This window comes from Bos javanicus, chromosome 4, assembly GCF_032452875.1.
Source record: "Bos javanicus breed banteng chromosome 4, ARS-OSU_banteng_1.0, whole genome shotgun sequence".
Taxonomy (NCBI): Eukaryota; Metazoa; Chordata; class Mammalia; order Artiodactyla; family Bovidae; genus Bos; species Bos javanicus.
In genome coordinates, this window is record NC_083871.1 from 52,940,060 (window position 1) to 52,964,121 (window position 24,062).

The following is a 24,062-nucleotide window of genomic DNA, read 5'->3' on the forward strand; positions in this document are numbered from 1 at the left end:
ATTAATATAAATACACACACACACACACACACGTATCTGTCCAAATATCAGTGCTGGAAGCCAATTGTCTCACTTGGACTATTTCAATAACCAACTTATTTTCCTGCTTCCATAGTTGGCCTCCTACAATCCGTTATCCACAAAGCAGCCTTGATGAGCCTTTGAATATGTAAGCCAAATCATGTTCTCCTCTCCTTAAAACTTTCTAATGCTTTCTATGTCATTCAGAAAAAATTCACTGCCTTCATCATAGCTTATAGGAGATTTGGTTCCTTCTCTGCATCTTCAATCTCATCCTTGTATTCATCCTTTTCTCAAGGTATCTCAATCTAAGGGGCTTTCATGCTGGTCTTCAAACACACCACGAACATCCCTGCCTCATGGCTCTTGTACATGCTGCAACCCACTGCCTGGAACTCTGTTTCCTCAAGTATTCACATGGTCTACATTTCTTCTTTGAATACTCTTGCTTAAATGTCAGCTTAATAAGGAATGTCTTTTCTGACTACTTATCAAACTCTTCCTTGCCTCCTTCTTTTTCTGCTTATGGCCTCTGCTTGTCACTGTCTGTTTTCCTCCATCACATCAGAGAATTTGCCTAAATGGCTTAATTATCCACTCCTCCAGGGCATAGAGGGATCTTCCCAGGTGGTGGTAGTGGTAAAGACCCTGCCTGCCAATGCAGGAGACGTAAAAGTCTCAGGTTCGAGTCCCACGTTGGGAAGATCCCCTGGAGAAGGAAAAGGCAAGCTTACTCTACTATTGTTGCCTGGAGAATTCTATGGACAGAGGAGCCTGGTGGGTTACAGTCTATGGGGCTGCGACGAGTCAGACAAGACCGAAGCAACTTAACATACATATTGCATAGAACAATACCTGTCATGTGGTAAGTCATTAATAAGTATTTAACACATTAAAATAATTAAATACTTTGCTAGTTAAAAGTATTTCCTGAAAGAAATGTTCTCAGTCCATAAACCAGTGTTAGACATTGATTAAAGGCTTAAATAACTATTAAAATAGAATTTGCCTTTGCCTTAATTATTAACATTTATTTAGTATCCATTGTGGTATTGGTGATTTAGAGAAGAATAGAGTGCATTTCTATCCTCTAGTAAGGGCAGCACATAAAATTTGTACATTATTATGTTACTCAACTTGGTTGTATAAACAGAGATGCTATTATTGTACCCATTTTACAAATGGGAAACTTAAGGTTAGAGTGCTTAAATGACTTGCCCAAATAATGCAACAAGTTAGTGAGAAGTCCAAGCTTTGCTGCTGATTAGTTTGCATTGCTTTGGACAACATGCAGATCCCCAAGCATTGTCCTCTTTCCATACCACTATTCTGCACATTCATTGTAGAAGGAAGGTAGCTCACAGGAGAGTGCAGAGGCTTGTTCTTCTAGACATGGGTAGTTAAAGGTACACTACTTTTGAAAATAGAGTACTTATAATTTCATCCCCTGAACCAGTTAGAATTGACTAGGTTAGACATTTAATCTCCAAATCTCAGTAGTTAATAAAATAGTTATTTTTCATTTTGGCTATAAGCTCAATGTAGGTTATAGGAGGATTTTGTCCACCAGAGTCATTTGGGGCCCTGGGTTGATGGAAACTGGACACTTGCTTCCACGACCACCAAGGCAGCCAGAAAGTAGGGATGTAGAGCCAATTACCAGCAAGTAAATGTTTCAAACTCCTTTACTTCTCTGTGCCAAAGTTAGTTCCATGGCAATGCCTAACTTCAAGTGTCTGAACTATAAGAGACTGGAATATGAATGAAAATGGTGAGCATTGGTAATGATTCCCACACTCATCCATTGCCAAATACACACACAGACATAGATACACATATGTATGTAAGTTACTTTTTTGTCTGGGAAGATTACTTGCTTTACAAATCTTTGAAGCAAGTTCAGTGTTTCCAACTTGGACTTATTTGTTGACCTTTTTGGATGAAAATTTCTAAAATCCAGAGGAACAAAGCCAGATAATGATGACAAAGGAATAGTTTATCTTTTCCTAGGAGACTTCACGTAATGGTGGCAATATTATCCTCTTATTACACATTGAAATTTGTGCTTACTTCTCAGTTTTTATATTAATCACTTCTAACTTTTATTTGTATGTAGAGCATTTGTTGGTAAAATATTTGATAGAGGGGGAAAAGGAACTGGGTTGTTTTTTGCTATTGCAAATTATTCAAATCATGATCAGTTAAATATTACTCATTCTCTTCAAAATTATAGTCAGAAATATGAGAAATGAATGTAATGCCAAAAAGAGGAACTAAATCATGGTTTATATAGCTTGACCTCCCATAGAAGTAGAACAAGTAGAGAAGTAAGAGTGAACAGAAAGACAATGCTTATAGTACATAGAAAGCAGATGGAGAGATTGACTCTCACAGACTATGTTCCTGAGACATTACAAAGGTAATTTTTTCCTCTAAATAATTTAATTAGAACTATAAAATATAGAATTACATATATCTAGGGATTTAAAAGCACATAACTATAAATTTCAACTTAATTTTAAAGTCATGTGTTAAAAACATTTAAATTACATTTTGCTCTATAAGTTAGAAATAGATAAAATTTTAGTGCTATTTTAAAAATTATTGGTAACATTTGATTATAATGTTTCAGTGATGAATTTGATAAAAGCAAAAGGAAACTATGAATTGAAGAAATGATATTTGAGATTTCTAAATAGTTTTCTCTTTCGGCTGTACAAAAGTGGCTTCAAAGTTTGTCAAAGTTTATGGAGAATTGACATGAGTTTGTTTATCTCATTTTATGCAATACATGTGTTTAGAAAAAGGTGGTTGAACATACAAGTATTATTTGTAATGTAAGGAATATAATCTATCATCTATCAATCATTTATCTAATTTAAAGAAAGAGCATCAGATAAAAAAGTTATTTTACAGAGTACATTTTTGATAAAGATGTATATACATTATAAGTTTGAAATTTTGAAAATTTTATTTCCTTCAAATGAGGCTAAATAGATTTGAATTTCATAATTTAAATGTATGAAATTTATTTCTCATTATTTATTGCAGTCAATACACCTGTAACTTAAGTGCTCATTCATTTATCACACTGAATCTTAGTTCAGATAGCCCTTAAATGGAGAGAAATGAGTTATTTAAATGTAAAAACTACTAAAATAAAATAAATAAATTATTTGAATTATATATGTATGCTCTGAAACACGATTGTTCATATTCATATTTATAATGATAAATTGTATAATAAATTAGCACATTTTATAATCTTTTAAGGTCAAACATTTAATAACATTTGATTATACCTTTTTGTTACTTCATATATTTAATATGAGCAAATATCAAAAATAATAAAAGCAAGTACAATTAAGCAAAGGCCCTCTTCAATTCATAATATTAATCATGATTTGTGGAATATTATAAGATAGAATTTGCATTGTTATAGTATGGCATTAGTACTATATATTTATAGCTGTATATAATCATAAAAGAAAGGAGAAATAGCTGTTTATCCATTATGGTTTAAGCAAAGCCAACACAGGTCTTTATAAAATACTTTATAGCTCGGACTTACTTTTTTTCTCCTTTGGATGTCATTTAAATTTCCCTTAGTGTTTCTTTCACCTTAGGAGGGAATTTTTTAGAAATAGAAAATAAATTTCTTTGAGAACATAATTAAGATGTGAAATTGTTAAATTTGTCTAGAAATATATTCAGTTGCTTAAATTACATAAGGCCAACAGGAAAAGGGAATACACACTTCAGAGGTTCGCATACTTTTTCACATAGCTAAATAGTTTGACTTAGTTTAGATATGGCTTCTCTTGTCCATAATGCTCATTTAAAGCTAAGATCTTTAGTTGATATTTCTTGTTGAAAATGAAGGAGAACATAAAGAAATAATCACTAAAAAATACTCAAAAGGCTGTGAAACAAGCCAGAAATATCTTTTAATAGCATTCTATTGGAGAAGCTTATGTGACAGATATAGGATTGAATTTCAGAAATAGTTTCTGTTTGCTTACTACCTTTACCCATTCATAGACTTTGTAAAACATTTAAAAAATATTTGTACTTAAATCTGTGAAATTTGAATGGTACTGTTGTTATTTCTTAAAAGACTCTTGTGAGACAAGAAAAATTATTGAGGGAAAATAGTGATGGGTGTGAACCACATTCATTAATAGAAAAAAAAATGAATGTGTAAAACAGAGAAAGGATTTTAAATGTATATGGAAAAGCATCAGTTATGGAAAGGTGAAATAATTTAAGTATTTGAGTAGTAAGGATTTTCTGAGATCTTCTATGGGTGGCCTAACACAGAGATTGCGACTTTCAGAGAATATGCTTCAAAAATCTTCGGAAATAATTTCTAAAATGTCAGCTGTTGACTAAAATCCTCCCCAGACTTTCTGCTGGTGAGATTAGTGTAATCTTCTCTGGCTCAGAGTAAAAATCACAAAGCTTCTATTAATAGCTAGGAAAAAGCCCCTCCCATTCAGCTTCCTCCAAACAATTAACGGTTCTCTGTACTGTAGTGCCCAAGCTTACACTGACCAGAAACCTCAGGTTTATCATAGGAACTGCTTGAAAATGATGAAGAGACAAAAGTCGTCATATTTCTTCATAGTGCAAAATAAAATAAAATTTCAGTTCCCCAGTCACCAAATCTAGTTATTTTGTGGTTCGTTCTTCATCCTTTGGGTTCTTATTGGATTTACATGGTTCAGGGAAGACACTCTGAGACTTTGTGAGTCTACAGTGGTCCATTCGAAGGTCCTTGCTGTCAGTGCTCTGCTGTTTCCACGCGCTGTGGGAGACCTGTCATGTCAGGGAGCCAGGTCTACTGCACTGTAGAACTTGCCACCAAACCTCAGGAATCCAGCTACCAGGCATTAGACAATTTGCTTTTTTCATCAACCTTCAGAGGCATTACCTTCTCACAGAATCCAGTTTAATGTCATTAAAAGTTTGAGGCTTTTAAAAATAAAAGTTTGATAATTCCCCCGTGCTTAAGGAAAGCTCAACCCTAGCTGTTTAATTTTAATCCTGAGGTAGTAGATTCCTGGGCTCCCCTGATAGCTCAGTTGGTAAAGAATCCACCTGCAATACAGGAAACCCCAGTTTGATTCCTAGGTTGGGAAGATCTGCTGGAGAAGGGATAGGCTACCCACTCCAGTATTCTTGGGCGTCCCTTGTGGCTCAGCTGGTAAAAGAATCTGCCTGCGTGGGAGACCTGGGTTCGATCTCCTGGAAAAGGGAAAGGTTACCCACTCTAGTATTCTGGCCTGGAGAATTCCATGGACTGTATAGTTCATGGGGTCACAAAGAGTGGGACACGACTGAGTGACTTTGGGACTTCCCTGTAGCTCGGATGGTAAAGAATCTGCCTGCAATTCAGGAGTCCTGGGTTCAATCCCTGGGTCAGGAAGATCCTCTGGAGAAGGAAATGGCAACCCACTCCAGTATTCTCGCCTGGAGAATCCAGTGGACAGAGGAGCCTGGTGGGCTACAGTCCATGGGGTCGCTAAGAGTCAGACACGACTGAGCGACTAACACACACACACACACACAGTAGTTTCCTAATGTTCTAAAAGAGGAGGTTGTGGCTCAGAAAAATCTTAAAAACTAGTGTATGTTTACATGAATAGTAAATAGGGGACATAGAATTTGAAACAAGCTACCTCATATGTGTCAGATGAAGAATTTAAAGTTGAAAACTATACAGTGAGTCCTCAAGGAAACTCATGTTTAGTGGAAAGCAGGACAATGGATAGGCACATAAATAAATGCCTTTCTGTGTGATAGAATTTAAAGTGTGTAATAATATTAGAATACAAGTGAGAAAAAGCAGAGAATAGATAATTCAATATGGGGTGCTCAGGTAAGGCTTCTGAGAAGAAGCAAGAGTTTTGAAAGTTGAGAGGAGACAAAGCTTCCAAAAGAGGGGAGAAGTATTTTCAGTATTTTTGCAGCTGTCATCTATCCCCACCTCCACACTTATCTTTATTTTCCCCCATCTGTTTCCTGGTTTCTCTCCCCCTAAACCCTGTTCATTCCTTACTAAATGTATTTTGTCATCACATATTATTTATAATAACTAACCCAGTTGAGTTATGGCTTATATTTTCATTACTATGTTATTCCAAATGCACTGAATATAGTATGCATTGTATCTATACCATCAAATTAAAATTTGATTTGTAATGCTGTTTTACTTGCTTTTATGTTCTGAACTGAACATTTAGGATCTTCCCAACTGTCATAAGGGAAGTTAATGGGAGATATGGGGAGAAAATTAGGAAAAGCAAGTGAAGGCAGAAAAAAGAAGAGAATGGAGAGAGAGAAGACAGAGGAGGGAGGGAAAGAGTGAGATGGAGAGAAAGGAAAAAGAAAAGTTTCTTAAGAAATATAAACAGTGCTAACCTAGTTCTTTTCATGTGCTTGTGAATCTTCTGCATGTGAAAGGAAGGTGTTCTGAGACAGGACATTTTAGGGAATATGATCCAAGGACACAATTTAACGGTAGAACATGAGAAAGTGTAGGAAAGATCATCTGAGACATGATGGAGGCCTAAGGTATGATATCAAAACTCTTGCTACTATTGGAAATCCCCAAACTACTTTCTAATTGACAAATTTTAATTGAAGATACTCCAAAATTGGGCTCCCCAGGTGGCTCAATGGTAAAGAATCTGCCTGCAGGGGCCACAGGAGATGTGGGTTTGATCCTTGGGTTGGGAAGATTCCCCTGGAGAAATGGCAACACACTCCAGTATTCTTGCTGCGAAAATCCCATGGACAGAGGAGCTTAAAGAGTTGGACATGACTGAGCACTGTGAAGTATAAATAAGTATTGAATAGCCTAGTGGTTTTCCCTACTGCTACTCCAAAATAAAGGTTAGTATTTACATACAAAACCAGAGATGAAGATAGAGTGCCAGTAAGTCCAACTTACACTAAGTCTCCCATATGGTCTACAATGCATGTATATAACGGAATTACCTGGTCATAGGCTATGAATATAACAAAGTATGTTAATAATTTTTTCGTCCAAATCCTTTTTTAGGTACGAATAAGGAGCATTAGGAGTCCTGCCTAGATTTCATAGCCTGGGTTCTCTTCCTTTTAAATTGAGGCTTAATTAACATTAACATGGAAAATGTCAGATTTGTGAGCTACACTCAGGAAACATAAAAAGTAAACCCTTGAGAAACCAAGCAGAAATTCTAGAGAATCACAAGAAAGAGAGGGCTACAATTACATGTGACCCATTTCTACACGGCCAAACTGTTTTAGAGATTCATGGCTGAGGATGGGTAGAGTTATGGGGAAGCCCACATGAAAAGAAGTATTTCTCTGGTTTTTAATATCTTGTTTTCCTATGTTTGAAATGTATTTTGCTAATTGTAATCTTAGAAGTAGTACTGAACAAAGCAAAACAACTCTTTGTTTTAGCCCTCTAAGTAGACCCTGGCAGGCTTGCTGTAGGTTTCAGTAACACAGTAAGAAGTCCACCATGGAACTATGTCAACTGTATAGCAGGGAAGTGCCTTTTGCAGAATAGTCCTTTGATATCTTAAATAATGTGATATTTGATCATCTGACTTCCCTTTACCTGGCTAACTTCTATTCATACTCTATTTCTTAGTTTAAACATTAATTCTTCAAGGAAACTCTCTCTGACTCCCCAGTAGAGATTAGATCTCCCATTATATATGTTCTTTGGCCCGTGTACTTAACATTAATCAAAATGATAAATGTATCAGTCAGGGAAACAGAAATCACACTAGATCGTTCAAGGAAGGTGAATTTGATAGGACAAATTAGTTATACAAGTGATAAAAGCATTGGTTCCATACTCTGGGTTCTTTTTGAACTAGACTGGGGCCAGTTGACAGTGATACGGAAAAAGGGGGATTTGCGGGCTATACTTAGGAACTGTAGAAGTAAAGTGAGGTAACCTGGATTGGGAGTGTGTTTTTGACTTCTTTGGTGCCTACCAGAGTGCTAGAACTGCCAGAGGGGACATTTTAGCATGGACTACTATAGCTGAGTTAGGGAAATCAAGAGCCAATTATGGGACCTCAGAAGTGTCACAGCCACCTTCAGAGACACCACCACAAAGAAAGCAAAGAGGAATAAATGCCCAATAGGGAGGAAGACCCAAGACTTTCCCTTTCCTGTCACCTTCCAATATTATATCAATTCCTCTTATCAGCCAAATCTAACTGGAAGTCAGTTAGCAAGGAATTCTGGGAAATATATTTTCTGGGGGTCTCTGGTCCCCTGTAGATACAGCACAGAGCATGGAAGAAAGTGATTGACCTCAGACAAATAATTAATGCTGGTATATGCCTGGAGCCGGTGTGAGGAGCTCCACCCATGGCAAAGGTCATGAGGAAGGAGGCTCGGCATACGCAAAGGTGGGATCGAGCCTCAGGAGTCCCCCTGGATATCCTCGAGCATCTGTCCCCCAAAACCAGAGTCTACCTACTTTACTGCTTTGTGCTCTCACCTCTGACTTTACTGGGGGCTATCCCCCACCACCATCTCTCTCTCTCTGATAAAGAGTTAATTTACAGCTCCAGTTAATAAGTTCCTGGGCATTAGGAGTGTTTAAATCCAAACCCCTTAGATAGCTCTCTAACTCGCCTGACAAGTTTACCCAGACTCCTACAGCTATGCATACGATTGTTTACAGTCTCCCAGCCTTGAGAGGCAGGGGAAGCTTAAGATATTCAAATAGCTTAGAGCCTCTCAAAGAGTTAGAAACTGTCAGAATAAAACCAGTAAAAGATTTCATTGATGAGCCAATGCTTGCTGCCAAGTTTCCACATCCCCTGTTTTGTATCCTTGAATGTGTATTAATTAATATAGTTGGTATGTAGAAAAAATAAGTAGTGGCCTTGGTGTTAGCAGCTTTAGACCCTTAAGGTAATAAATTCTTTCCTTTGTTGTAAACCCACTGCACTTCTGCCCTATAGGAATGCAACTTTATCTAACACCTTCGGAGGATGGCGCCAAACCTTAAGATAATTACTCTTAGAGAAAATAAGTTTTACGGATTCACAAACCTTTGTCAAGAGTCATAAAATGTTAATAGGCCTTCTGGCCAGAAGATGATGTAAATCACCTAAACCATTTGTATAAGATAAATTTGCAGGAAAGAAACCCTGGTTTCGATAAGGATCAAAGACTGCTGACTTTGCATGATTTCACATCCCCTATTATCCTGTATGTGCAACTTAGGGTATAAAAGTCCCTGTTGAAAATAAAGCTACGGGCCTTGCTCACCGAAGCTTGGTCTCCACGTGTCATTCTTTCTTGTTTCCTTTTCCTCCTTTTCTCTTCTGTTCTTCCTTCATGCCAAAATAATTTGGAACGTGGGGGTCCTCTGCGACCACTTATTTGCCTGGGCTTCTAAGACCCACTTGAGAAGGTGCCTAAGGTGGGGCACCTTCCGCTATTCGAGAGGGCGCCTGTGGCCTCCGTGGTCAGAGCAAGTTTGGTGTCACGAACTTTATTGATTTCCCACGTAAACCTGTTATTATTGAGCATCTAATAAATCTCTCAGCCTTTGCTATCCCTTAATCGCCGACGCCGTCATCCTGAGGGAATCCCTGGATCCAACCGGGGCTGGACCCTGGCAAGTATACTAAACAAGTATATATTAATTAATGCTATTATCAGGGTAATGTTAATCTCTCCAGGTATTGTCATTTCCATGGGTTAAGAATGTATCTGCCTTATTCACTAATATATTACCAACACATTTCATAGTGCTTGGCCCATAAAAGATTTTGAATAAATAAAAAAATACATGGATGAATATTGTTATTGCCTCCATACGTTCAAGAGTCATGATCTCCACTGAGAGTTATGTGCTCCTTCCAATGCCACTGTGAATAAGAGCTCTGTGATGTACCAAGAGATAATAAGGCCTCCATCTGAACAAAGCAGGGTCATAGAGGTGTGAGAGAGGAAGGAAAGGAAGGATATTAGTAAGTGACAGACTTTCAGGTTATAAATTTCAGTTTATAAAATTTTCTTCAGCCTGTCTTAACTGCTTTATCCGTCTCACCCTCGCACCTTGTAGGCCATTCAAGGACATGTATCTACTTGGGAAGATTTTTGTCAGAAATGGGAAGATAGGCACCATATAAAGAATGGTCACTGTAGATCAAAACTATTAACTAGAATTAAATGATGATCTTCCTAATGTCAACTGTTGGACAGTGTTTAGTGAACACTGTGTTGTTTAATATTATGCTAGGGCAGAATCACTCTTCTCTCCTTATGGTTTCATCTAATCCTCTGCTTCAAGGGATGGGCCACAGATGAAAGCTTTTAAAACCTAGAAAACTTTTTTATTTCCCTTTTCCTTCTGTGACTCTAATTACATGTATATTAGTCCACTTGAAGTTGTCTCATAGCTCACTGGTAATCCCTTAATTTTTTCAGACTTGTTCTGTTAGTTTAATTTTGAATAGTTTCTGCTATTACATTTTAAATTCACTGATCTTTCCTTATGTAGTGTCAAATCTGCTTTTAATCCTGTTTTTTTTTTTTTAAACTTCAATATATATTTTGTTTGGTTTGCTAAAACAGTAAAGGAACAGAGAGCATTTTTTCCCTTTTTCTAAATATTGCTAATCACTATGGGTAAGGCAAATGATCATAGGTAGAATGAAAAACACAAAACAAGCAACTACAACTATAAAAACTATAACACCACAGGAATAGAATATAGCCAGTTTATCATTGTTACTTAATTTGCTCAAAGGATAGGAATATGAGGGCTATTTGTCCAACCTGTTTGTGTTTTCTGGTTGCAAGCTTCTCCACTTGTCAGGCTTGGATTTTTATTATCCAGAGTAAATTTTATTTTAGACATTATATTTTCCTTTTCTAGAATTTAGAGTTAGATCTTTGGTGTTAATAATATCTCTCAGGCCTCTCTCTCCTTAATAGGCTCATTCGTTCTTCCACCTTCTTAAACTTACAGAGTATGGTTATAGCAGTTGCTTTAACACGCTTTTTTACTGTTGCTGTCATTTGCATCATTCATTGGTCTGCTTCTATTAAATTAGTTTTCCCACACTGTTGTTCATATTTAACTACTTGTTTGTAATTTTTGATTGGATACCAAGCATTGTGAGTATTGGCATTTTTAGTAATTTTTAGAAACATTCTTGAGGTTTTCTCTAGGATGAACTTAAGCTGCTTGGGAATATATTGATTCTTTCACAACTAGCTTTAATTTTTGCCAGATGGAATCAAAGCTGTCTTTAGTCTAGGGCTGTGTATGTGTGTGTGAGTCGTTCAGTTGTGTATAGCTCTTTGCGACCACATGGACTGTAGCCCTCCAGACTCCTCTGTCCATGGAATTCTCCAGGCAAAAAGACTGGAGTGGGTTGCCATTCTCTTCTCTAGGGAATCTTCCCAATCCAGAAATCCAACCTGGGTCTTCTATATTGCAGGCAGATTCTTTACCAACCGAGCCAAGTCTAGGGCTAATTTGTCCCAAATTACTAAGGCAATACCCTTCTAGTACCCTTCCTGATGCTCTTGTGCATTTTCTACCCTGGCTTTTGGGATCATGAACCATTCCTAGCTTTGTGTGATCTCTGGACATTATTCCTACTGCTTCTTTACAACAGTGTGTTGCCCCGCCAAAAGGTAGTTTGCTTATACTCTGATCAGTACTCAGCAGGTCTCTAGGGCAACTCTGTACCTCAGGAGCTCTCTCTATTTGTAGCTCTTTTTGCTGTGGTGGCTCTTCTCTGCCATGCAAATTCTAACTGCCTTGGCCTCTCCAGATTCTTGTCTCTGTCTCTTCAATTCAGAAAGAACTCTGGGCTCTGTTTGGATTCTCTCTCCTTGTGTTGTGGTTTGGAAACTCTCTCCAGGAAGTAAGCTGAAACAACCATAGAACTTAAATAATTTATATCCCTTCTCTCAGGGATCACTGCTTTCTTCTGCCCTTTGTTCAGTGTCTGAAAATCATTGTTTGGTATATTTTGTTTTACTTTTTAGTTATTTAAGATACATGTGTAAATCTGGTCCTTGTTCTTCTATATTAGCTGGCAGTGAAAGTCCTTGACATTTTTTCCAAACTAAAGCTCATGAATACATTGTTCATAAATGCTATATTTTAAATTCAAAGTTTAACCTAGGTACACTTGGAGAGATTGGAGTATTACTTTGCACCATCACTTGAAAAGGTTTTAATACATATTTTTGACAAAATTACCAGAAAGGCCTATATTTATGTTTGAATTATTCTATTTCTTATATTGGGAACTAATAAAAACATTTTCTAGGAATTTAATCCTTGCTGAAGTCTAGTGCTTACTGAATTATCATGGATGTCTTGGTGAAAAAAATACTAAAATTCAGTGAAACAAATCAATTCAGATTTTGTTATGAACTAACTAAATTGGTGACTGTATAGTATCTTGCACTACAGGTGTTCATACACTATTTCATCCATCAAAAATGCAAATCTTCCAATTATGAAAATTTGTATAATGATATAAAGAGACAAGAACATTTGTCCTGCTGAATAAAAGAAAATTTCATTGTAACAAGTTTTCATTCTTGTTGAAAAAAACAAACCGTGCTAAGGAGAAAAATTCAATTAGAGAGTAAAAATTTCAAAAGCTAATAACAAATGAAAATATTTTATGTTCAGATAAATGTTAGAAAAAATCTATTTTGAATTTAAATAAGATTCATCAGCCACTCTTTCAAAAGAAATTCAGACTTTGTCACACATTTATTCATTTTCATGTGCTAATAATGGTGTATTTGGAATGCTGCACAAAACTTGCATTATTTTCAAAGGAAATAAATGAAAATATTGTAGTTTGAATAAAATAGTGTTTAGAAGTTGTAATTTTAAAACCTCAAATGTTGATTTTATATTATTAATTATACTCACTTTTAAAAGAGATGCATATCAAAATTAATGTTTAGCAAATTAAGCTTTGAGCCAAGAAATCATATATCATAGGGGCTTTATTTCTATATGAAAAAATATAATTTGAGTTTGAGTCAAACCCACATGTTTTCCAATCATCCTTACTCTACCTCTGAATGCTAATATGAGAACACAAAAACTCTTCTCATGAATTTTTAATGTTAGTTTCACTTCCAGTTAACATAGTATTAAAATAGTATTCCCCTAAATATACACTCTACAAGAAAGTAAGGTGACAGCAATAAAAATGCAAACATATAGACATATAGACATATAGACACCAAGGTAGTTGTTGTTGTTTTTATTGTTGTTGTTTTAATATTATCTTTAACCATTTGTATATCACCATGTGACTGCAGTGGTGTAGCTTTTGAGCAGAAAGGTGAGCTGTGAATTTTTTTTCTCTTTAAGACCATTGAATCATAGTTCTAATGACTCTAAAATAAAATTTAAAGACAAGGAAGTTCATTGTATTCAGTATTGTAATGGAGGCCTCAGAAGATATAATTTATCCCTTGACTTCAAATTTAAAACCAGATTTAATTATTTTTATTATAAAACTGATTCATGTGTATCATTGAAAAATTTAAAACCAAAAAGAAGTTGGGAGTTGGAAAGTCATAGTTTCACTACCCACAGAAGAGGAGCTTTAACAGAAGCAATTTTAAGTAAGAGACAGAGATTAGTAGTAAACTATAAAAATTAAACAAGGTATAACAAAAAAGAAACTTTAGACTAAGTGTGACAAATGTTTTGGTCTGTTGGAATGTGTAATTATTTGGATTTTAAAAGTCAACTTAATGTCTAAAGTCTGGAATTAATTTACTTGGTGGGGAATCAAGACAGGGAGGAGGAAGTTTTTTGAGTTAGTCTGATTTCCATCTGGTTGCACATTGGCTGTTGTAAAGGAATTACAGTGTGAATGCGCCATTACTTAGAGGCAAGACATAATATTTGAGGAGTTAATGGTGAATTCCTGAGTTCAGTACCTCTTAATGTCTTTTTTCCAGTTCTTTATTGTCCCAAGACTGAAAAAGTTATATAAATTTTTGTTGAGTGTAGAATGTGGGAATTGGGAGAATGAGAGAAAAGCATGAATTTTTCTGTTGAAATTTGAAGATATCCCCAAATATAACATCAAATGTATTATTATTTGGAAATAACTCTGAAAGACTCTATTGATCCTTGCAACTTGAGAAATGATGATGCTTGAATTTGTACATACATACATACACCAGTCATATACTCTTTTACTTGTGTGCTATTCTTTACACAGTATAATAGTTGGTATTAATTATTTATAATCCTCAAAATTGGATATTATTATTGATTTATTTCCATAATTTCTTCTTTGATTGTAGTTGATCATAGTCTCTTTTATTTATTTAATGGTAACAAGTAAACTCATTTTGTAGGCTTCTGATCATTATGAGATTAACCATCTTTGAGAGTCTGAGTTGGCAGTTTCTTGATTTATATCTTAGTTCTCATTTATAGTTGCTTGATTCTTTAGTGTTTGATGGCTTTTCACTGTGAGCCAACCTTGAAGCATTAACTGTGAGACTTTTTGAGATATGTTAAGGTGAGTTTACCTATATATATGCTTTTGCTAGGAACTTGTGTTTCCTACCAAACCTGGATCACTTTAATTGACATTTCCAGATATGGGTATTTTGGACCGTAGAGATAGCCTGATTTTTCTGAGACAGGCTTGCGGTTAGGAAGGGAAGACCATTACATTTCTCTAACCTCTCTCTGCTCTCCACTCAGAGATAAAGCTGTGGCATACAAGTGTCTCTACAGGCTCTATAAACAGGGCAGCTTCTTTCAGGGACTGACCACAGTGTCCTTTCTTCAGGGGTTCTGACTTTGGTGGACGTTTTTTGATTGAATTAGGTCCTAGACCTTTGTCTCTCTCCCCCAACTGTGAGCCTTTCAAATTTTGATCGTTAGTTTGTCAGGGATTGGCAAATAGTCCTGGACAGACTCCTACTCTGGAGTTTATTTCCTCCGAGTATGCAGTTTTTTTGTGTTTCTGGTGGTTGAGGAATTTCTTAATTGTCTCCTCTTGCTCAGATAGACATTAAAGTGATTTCTAAAAATGCTATTCACTTGTATTAGGTATATTACACTGAAAGATTTTTCACTTGATTTCTTGTCCTTCATAGTGCCAGAAACAATTCAAACTTCAGTGTTTTATCTTGTTTATAATTTTAAATTTGTTTTTCTCCATTTTATTTTGAATTTGAATATGTAAAAAAATGGATAATGATTGATTTTTATCATGTATTATACTTGAATCTTGAAATATTGCTTTTTGAAATGTCACAGAAATTAAGGTACTTCAATTTGTAAGCAACTTGAGAAGTTTTGCCTACTCTAGAATTATTAATACCTTGTTTTAGTGGGTGTTATGGGTATTTCTAAGACAAAGTTACTGAGGAATACTGTGTGTGGACCTAAATTAATCCAAAATAACTTTATTTCCTGTAAGTATTTATGAAACTGAAACTACTTGAGACCTGATTATAGCTCCTGCCTCTAATAAATAAAAACTTCATTTTTGGCTTTGGAGTCTTAGTACTTAGTTGGAAATTCCCTATTTCTAAGAATTGCCTGTAATCATTGAGTCCAGAGCATTTACAGGATGTGAGTCTAGCAATTATGATATTCTATATACATGTAGAAAAGGAAGTGGGCTCTGTGGTGTTATTTTTTGGGTGATGCCTGCTGACCAAATGATTCCCTCCTCTTTTTAACTGTGGTTCAGCAATGACAGTTTTAGCCACTTTACATATACAGCAAAAGCAGGAGTGACTATCTTCAGATAGTTCAGGGAAAGGGCAGGATTTATAGATATCAGCCTGCTCTCTCCTTAGCATGGATTTGATTGTAAGATAAAGTAAATGTCATTTCCCAAGGTTGAGAGCCTAGGGGGAAGAGATTTCAGACAGATATATTTCTAGGGAAAGAAGAGGAACCAATTTTACCTTGTTTGGACAATTTACTGTTGTGAAAGAATAAGCAGCCAGAATTTTCTAAGATCGGAGGAAAATGGGTAATTAGTAGTAGTTTGTATTTTTTTGGTAGTTATTTTTACTTTTTTTGCCAAAGTAAACCAGGATTGCAGTTTTTCCTAGCAATACAATTTTTTAATTAAACTTTTTATTTTGTTTTAGGGAATAGTCAGTTAACAATGTTATGATAGTTTTAGGTGAACAGGGAAGGGACTCAGCCATATATATACATGTATCCATTCTCCCCTAAACTCCCCTCCCATCCAGGCTGCCATGTAACAGTAAGCAGAGTTCCACGTGCAAAACAGTAGTAGCTCCTTACTGGTTATCCATTTTAAATATAGTCACGTAAACATGTCCAACTCCCTAACCATCACTTCCCTCCAACTTTCCTCCCAGCAACCGTGAGTTCATCCTCCAAATTGTTTTGTATCATTTCTTTTTGGATTCCACAGAGATGTCATACGATATTTCTCTTTCTCTGTCTGACTTACTTCACTCAGTATGACAATCTCTAGGCCCATCCCCGTTGCTGCAAATGGCATTATTTCATTCTTTTCAATGGCTGAGGAAATTCCATTGGGTATATCTTCTTTACGCATTCATTCCTCTGTTGATGGACATTTAGGTTGCTTCCGTGTCTTGGCTATTGTGAATAGTACTGCAGTGAGCATTGGGGTGCATGCCTAGCAATACAATTTTTATTAGGCAAAAAGTCCTCCACAAAATCAGTTAGGCAGGTTAGGCAAAAAAATTGGTTAGGCAGGTGGAGACAGTAGCAGAATCTTTTTCCTAAAGGTCAACCAGGTACATTGGTTGATGAGTCGGCTCTGTCATCTCAAATGTGTTTCTGTTTCTGGTCCAAGACAGTTGTTCCAGTGGTCACCATTTTCCAGTCAATGAGAAAAGAGGAAAATTCAGGATAGGCTGCTTGTCTGAAGGAGATAATGCTAAAGTTGCATGCATCCATTTCATGTACATCATATTAGTCTGAACTCAGTCATATAGTCACGCATAGCTGCAAAAGAAGCTAAGAAGTGAAAGCTTGAGCTTGACAACCATGTACTTATCCAAAACCCAGACGCTACTGTAAAAGAAGGGAGAAGAAAGAATACTGGGTTACAATCAGTGGTCTGTGCTACATTTACGCTTGGCATTAAAGTGTTTATTACTGTTAGATAAGAGACGTTTTTAAAAAATTAAAATAATAGAAACATGCTTGGCTGGCCAAAACAAAAATGGAGAATGTATTATAAAGACACAGAGAGCTCAAGTGTAAGAATGCAGCTGGACCTCAGGAAGAGACTAGAAACAGGAACTGGAAATTGTCACAATCCTCCCATATCTGCATCTCTGCTTCTTTCTGCAGTTTTGATTTGTTCTGTTGCCATAGCTTGCCTTTTTGTGATTGTCAGGCCACATAAAGAAAAGAGCATACAGAGTCCCAGAGGTAACCTGCGAAAATTCCAGCAGCATGCAGAACTCATTTGGCTTCTCTGAATCCCAATTCCAGGTTTGGATTCTAGGTGGGGGAATTTGGTCTAACTAGGGTCAAGTCTCTACCTCTGTCCACTTAACTGTGGCAAAGAGGTATTGAATGATGCAATTGCAGCTGGTAGAGCCCCACGATGTGTGGGGATGCATTCTGAAAAATAAGATGGTGCTCCTTAGAATGTGTCCACAATGCCAGCCTTATTAGTCTTCATAAAAATCCAGCACTTCAAAGAGAGCCCTTATCTTTTGTGCCTAGCTCTTCCAGTTTACTGATAAAGTGAGTGCTCCTAGGGACAAGCAGAATTCATAGCAAATTCTCATCAGTTGGGAGTTGTGAAGAAAAGGAAGAATTACTTCTGAAGATGTACATTTTCTTACTGTATGGTCAATCTTTGCATCACAGAAAATTGTGCTTCAGGAAAAAGAGCAGCTCTGCAGCTGTCAGTTGGTAGCTGACCTGATTCTAACCTGCTTCTAACAGCTAAGGCATGGTGTTCTGTTTATCCTAAACAGCACCAGCACGTGCTGAGGTCACTCTGGGATCAAATAGAACGAAACAAAAACCAAACCCACAACAATGGCCAAACAACTCCCTCTAATGGCTAACAGGAATGACTACATTTGTTAACCAATTTAAGGTTTAGATAATCCGTGTTTTCCCTGATTCCTATACTGGTATCCAACCACTGAATTATCCTGATAACATTCAATCTAAAACTAAGAATGCGTCTTTGAACTGTTCTTAAAAATCACCTAACACAAGGCCAACCCCTGTAACCAGCTCCCTGTAGCACCCTTGAACTGAGGTGTTTCCTAGTTCCCCAGGGAACATGGTCTCTCTGGATGCAGCAAGTAATTAATCTAACTTTGTTTGACTGTAGCATAGTCCTTGGTTGGTGATGCATCTCTAAGGCATCTGACTGAAAGAAAACCAACAAAACGAAACAAAACACTATAAAAGCACAAGTGCATACAGAGACTCTTTGTCCCTTTGAACTTCTGTACAGATGCACTGCGCATGTTTTTAGGCTGGTGAGTTGGTTTGTTTGGAAGATGATTGCTTGTGTCCGTGCTCATTCGCTTCAGTCCTGTCCAACTTTTTGCCACTCTGTGGACTGTAGCCTGCCAGACTCCTCTGTCCAGGCAAGAGTACTGGAGTGGGTTGCCATTTCCTTCTCCAGGGAATCTTCCCGACCCAGGGATCGAACTCGGGTCTCCTGCATTGCAGACAGACGCTTTACCCTCTAAGCCACCAGGGAAGCCAAATACCACTTTTTTCACAGTTCCAGATATTTAAAATTACTCAAGTACTTTAAGTTTGGAAATGACAATTAGTCTTTAAATTTTTACTTTTATTCACTGCATCATGACTAACTGATATACCCCTCCTGTGAATTCCTGGAACAACTGCAGCACTTGCTTATCCTGCAGTATTAATTAGCATCTAACAGGTATGATTCTGTTTATGTACTTGTGTAATTTGTTGACTGTAAATTTCAGAGAGTATTGACCACATAAGAGGGTTTCTCCTAAGTGTCTCACAGGGCTTGATACTTTACGCAGAGTAATTTTTTGAATAAATATGTTGCTGATATCTGGATGCTGGGAAAATTCAGTGCCAGGCTGGAAAGGACACTAGATTACAAGTGCCTTGAAGGCATTAGTTCAGTTCAGTTCAGTTCAGTCTCTCAGTTGTGTCCCACTCTTTGCGACCCCATGGACTCCAGCACGCCAGGCCTCCCTGTCCATCACCAACTTCCGGAGCCTACTCAAACTCATGTTCATTGCATCGGTGATGCCATCCAATCATCTCATCCTCTGTCGTCCCCTTCCCCTTCTGCCTTCGATCTTTCCCAGCATCAGGGTCTTTTCCAGTGAGTCAGTTCTTTGCATCAGGTGGCCAAACTATTGGAGTTTCAGCTTCAGCATCAGTCCTTCCAATGAATATTCAGGAGTGATTTCCTTTAGGATGGACTGGTTGGATCTCCTTGCAGTCCAAGGGACTCTCAAGAGTCTTCTCCAGCACCACAGTTCAAAAGCATCAGTTCTTCAGCACTCAGCTTTCTTTATAGTCCAATTCTCACATCCATACCTGACTACTGGAAAAACCAAAACTTTGACTAGATGGACCTTTGTTGGCAAAGTAATGTCTCTGCTATTTAATATGCTGTCTAGGTTGGTCATAACTTTTCTTCCAAGGAGCAAGTGCCTTTTAATTTCATGGCTGCAGTCACCATCTGCATTGATTCTGGAGCCCCCCAAAATAAAGTCTGTCACTGTTTCCATTGTTTCCACATCTATTTGCCATGAAGTGATGGGACTGGATGCCATGATCTTAGTTTTTTGAATGATGAGTTTTAAGCCAGCTTTTTCACTATCCTCTTCTGCTTTCATCAAGAGGCTCTTTAGTTCTTCTTCGCTTTCTTCCATAAATGTGGTGTCATCTCCATATCTGAGGTTATATATAGGTCTACCAGCAATCTTGATTCCAGCTTGTGCCTCATCCAGTCCAGCACTTCTCATGACATATTCTGCACATAAGTTAAATAAGCAGAGTGACAATATGCAGCCTTGACGTACTCCTTTCCCGATTTGGAACCAGTCTGTTGTTCCATGTCCAGTTCTAACTGTTACTTCTTGACCTGCGTACGGATTTCTCAGGAGGTAGGTCAGGTGGTCTGGTATTCATATCTCTTTAAGAATTTTCCACAGTTTGTTGTGATCCACACAGTCAAAGGCTTTGGCATAGTCAATAAAGCAGAGGGCATAGATTGTGTCGTATTCAACATTATGAGACTGCTTTCTAAATATTGGCTAAATGATGGAAAGACTGCAATGGTATTATCTCTAGAGTGTATATAGTCTGGTGAGGGGCACAAATGGGAAGCGGAAATTGAAAACAGTTTTCACCTGATATATCATTTGCCTCTAAGTCTAGGTATGTGGACTACCATATCCGTTTAAGTAATACATTTAAAATAGTCATTGCTATTCATGTCCTGTAAGACACTGCCAATATGTCACTGCTTTAGTTTATATTGCATATAGCTTCTTTCATTATTGTTTGTTTTAATGATATAATACCTGCTGTGACTATATTTTCAGAACATTCCTTCTATTGCCTCATGTCCCCAGCATAAATATTGTACTGGCTCTCCTTTGCTTTTTAAACCAGTGGACCTTTTCCTCTTAAACCCCCACAATCCAGTCTACTGGAGGCTATGTCCATTCTGTCCAAGTGCTTCTGAATTCCTGGTCCAGCTGGCTTCTTTCTGTCTTTGGCTTATTCAATGGTCATTTTTGTATCTGTGCCCTTTCACTTGATGATTTCTCATCTGGTCTCTCCCTTTGCCTCCTATTTTCCCTCCCAGTTTGATGAATGCTTTAAGATTTAGTTCAAGCCTCCACTTCTTTCTAATCCCTTCTTTTCTAGGACACAAATATAGTCTCCTGTGAAATTACCATAGTAATTCTTCCCAGGATCCCATAGGTTATTACTAAATTGTTTTCTAGTTGTTTCTTATGATTGAATTGACATTCCTAACCCTGATAATTAACTAAATAAATTCAGGGCTCAACGGTTTAAACTCTTCTTTATGACATTACCTCTATTCTTGGCATGCTTCTAAATAATAACAAAATGCTATAGTGATGAAAAGTGAGCTTTAATCAAAGAAAGCATGATCAAGAAGTGGCTCTTGAATGGAGAAGGTTTGTTGAAAGGCTGGCGACACGTTGGGAAGCGGTGAGAATGGTCCATTGTTCCAACACCATGCGGGAAGAAGTGCTGGGCAGTGAATGGAGCTGTCAACTCTGGTTAGACTTGGTCATTGTTCCTGAGAAGCTGGTGTTAGCTCCGAGTAAGAGATAATTCATCAGAATGCTCTTGTACTTTTTCTCTCTCTTGCTCTGGGGCAGAAACTATTCTACTTCACAAGCTGAACTTTTTACCTCTTGCCCTGCGAGGCAGAAACACGCTGCCTGAGTGCTTCCATTTGGAGACACCTTGTAGGAATCCTTATTGAATTGCTTTAGAAGAGTAGATTCTCAGTCCTCTAGAGCAGCCATCTGCCACAGCAACCCCAGAGGGTGTTATTTTTCAGTCAGAGGCAGAAGCCTCCTGTAATATGGGCTCACTGGGCTTTGGGGGAGAAAAAGACTGCATTTTGCAAGCCTAGTTCTAATTGAACATCCCCACATTGCAATTATTACTGTATTTCAGTCTTGTAGCCTTTGTTATCGAGGTTTTTGTGTGAGTTAGGAGGGAACGCTTTGGGTGACTGTTCAGGCTTTTACATTTTTTCTTTAATTTATTAAAGTTCAAATTAAACAAGGCTCCTGCTGTTACCACAGTTTTCTGAACTATTTTGTGTAAATGTTATTCACCCTTTGAAACCAATACAATTAAAAGTTGTGTTAAGAGTTGTTCTCTTCAAGGCTATGAACTTTTTCTCTAAGGATTTTGAATTTGTTTCAAGTCTTTGATTTCTTCAATGCGTTTCAGAAAAGAAGATATACATGTTCTTTAATTGCTTCTCAAATTGGCAAAGTTATATTCTGTCTCTTAGACAAAGATCTTTAAATGATTGCATTTCTCTGTAGATTAGCAGCTTGTTAATTTTCAGGATGAAATGCACTCAGGAATAAAAATCACTTGACAAAGTATCTCAGGAACTCACTTCAAAAGGAAACAGTAGATGCAGATTCTAACAAGGCCCCATCTGAGATCAGAGCTTCTGTATGACGCACTGGGGACATCTAGTGGACAAAAAGTCAGAATTAAACATGAAATTACATCCAAGGATGAGCCTCACTTTCAAATAGCATACTTAAAAAAAAAAAATCAGGAAAAATGTCCCTCCTATACCAAAATCAGTAACTTGCTCTGAAGATAAGATGTTAGGTTAATTTGAAGTGTTTTAAACTTTGTATATTATTTTGACCTATTTATGAATATAATGGCTTATCTTGTTTGATTAATCTGCTATAGTGTATTGTGGCACTGTTAGATGCTAATTTAATACAGTTTACATGTAGAAGGAGATATCTTACAATCAACCTGAGAAAAGAAGATTTACATAGAACAGATGAACCATTGATTAACTATTTGGCTAGTTATGTAATTTTTGGAAAGCCTGTCTGGATCTCTTTTCTTTCAAGATAGGGGCTTAAAAAAATGTTTTCTTCTGGTTTGGAATCTGGGATCTTATTTTTATAATATTACTTTTGTTTTCTATTCTAATGAATACGTTCCAATGGTTTTTCACAACTATTATATAAATTTATAAAATAATAGTATTATTTATATATAATACTTAGTAAAGATGTCCTGTTATTTAATTCAAATCTTATTCATTGATGCTCAGGAAGGTGAGGGGACTTGTGAACTGAAGAAAGAATCCAGGTTTCATGGCACTTAATCTGACACCCTTCTAGGAGATGTCACTCTTGGTGCAATGCCAGTAAATTTCTTAATGTTTGGGGGGCCCAGCTAAACAGGCAATTAGAAACTATCAGCTAGCATCTACCATTATCATATCCTTTAAAAATCATTGCATCCATCTTAATAACCTTGCAGAAAAGGATTGTTTAAACCCTGTTTAAAGTTAAGAAAGTTAAGACTCAAAATGAAATAACTTGCTCAAGCTCATCTGAAGGTCTGTGACTGGTCCTGTGTTCACATCCAGGTCTCTGACTTTGTTATACTAAACTGAAAAGCATCCCTTAACCAAGCCAGGGAACCCCAGAAAGCTGGTGCCTCATGTGTTTTATTTCATCTGACATTTTAGAATCATGTGGGTAGATATTCCTGAAGTTCAAACTAGACCTCTGGAAACATAAAAACATAGGCACATAAATACAACTTAGAGCTGAATATCTCAGAAGATCTTTTAAAAAATTATTTTTAAAAGATAAATTAAAACAACCTGGTGAGTCTTCTACTGAGGGAAAAGACCAAGAAAATTTATGACAATTGCTGGTCCCTGTAAACTCTATATTAATAAAAAATGATATTTAAGATATGATAGAAACACAATAGGACATGTAAGTATATTTCAAGATTAAAATAATCAAGGACAAATTTATGGAAGAAGCAATTCTAAATAGCAAAATTGATTAAATTTGAAGGAATAGTACATTGATTAGCAACTTTTACACATTCTCATTTGCTTTCAAAATGTATAAGGCAACAAAAATTATTCATTAAGAAGCAATATGGAACAGAGAAAAGGATCACTTAAGTAGATGGGGTGACTTAAAAAGTCACATAATTTATTTTGATAACATTGATTTGACTAATTTTACTTGGATAAAAATATTTTTAAAATATCACCAGCATTAATATTGGTCATATCATTAGAAACAACACCTTTTTGGTATTTCATTTATTTTCATACAAATGCTTAATTTTACAAATAAATTGAGAAACTATTTGGATGAATTGCATATTTATATAAAACAGTGCTTAAGAATCAACTGTCTTTCGAGAACTTGAAAGTCAATGAGTTAATATTTTAAATAATATTAGCATTTAAATTTCTATTGTT

The 24,062-nt window shown here is 36.6% G+C and overlaps 1 protein-coding gene across 3 annotated transcripts in view; it reads left to right on the plus strand.

Moving 5' to 3' along the window:
• Positions 1–2,337: 2,337 nt before the first annotated feature.
• The window catches only part of TFEC (transcription factor EC), a 219,549-nt gene continuing 197,824 nt past the window's right edge, over positions 2,338–24,062 (plus strand). For 2 of the 3 annotated variants that reach the window (XM_061414050.1, XM_061414056.1), the window contains exon 1: positions 2,338–2,440. The gene's annotated coding sequence lies outside the window, so the exon portion shown is untranslated. The remainder of the gene's footprint in view (positions 2,441–24,062) is intronic. The other variant, XM_061414051.1, reaches the window with a different exon arrangement.